The following is a 398-nucleotide window of genomic DNA, read 5'->3' as shown; positions in this document are numbered from 1 at the left end:
TATCAAAAGGAATTACTGTTGAATTAATAACCGATAAATTACCATATAATTTGGTGAAACCACAATTTTCCATCGTTGATCATGCCGTTCATATATCAACTGATATTAGCATACCAGCAAGCATATTTGGTATTACATCATCAACAATTTGTCGACGATTCTAAAATATATCCTATTATAAATTTTTGTATAATTTTTATTTTTTGCTATATTTTCGTATAGTATCATGTGAAATTTTACTTAAAATAATGAATAAACTGATAATTTAACTTCGAGAAGTTGATAATTTTATGTGATAAGAGATAACTTGTGTGATAAGAAGTGACAAGAGGTAATACAAGAAATAATTTCAATGCAAATTTTTTGATTTGAAATTTATCAACAATTAACTATGATTT

Source organism: Loa loa (genome assembly GCF_000183805.2).
Source record: "Loa loa unplaced genomic scaffold supercont3.752, whole genome shotgun sequence".
Lineage (NCBI taxonomy): Eukaryota > Metazoa > Nematoda > Chromadorea > Rhabditida > Onchocercidae > Loa > Loa loa.
The sequence above is the reverse complement of the archived record's forward strand: the minus strand, read 5'-3'. Positions refer to the sequence as shown.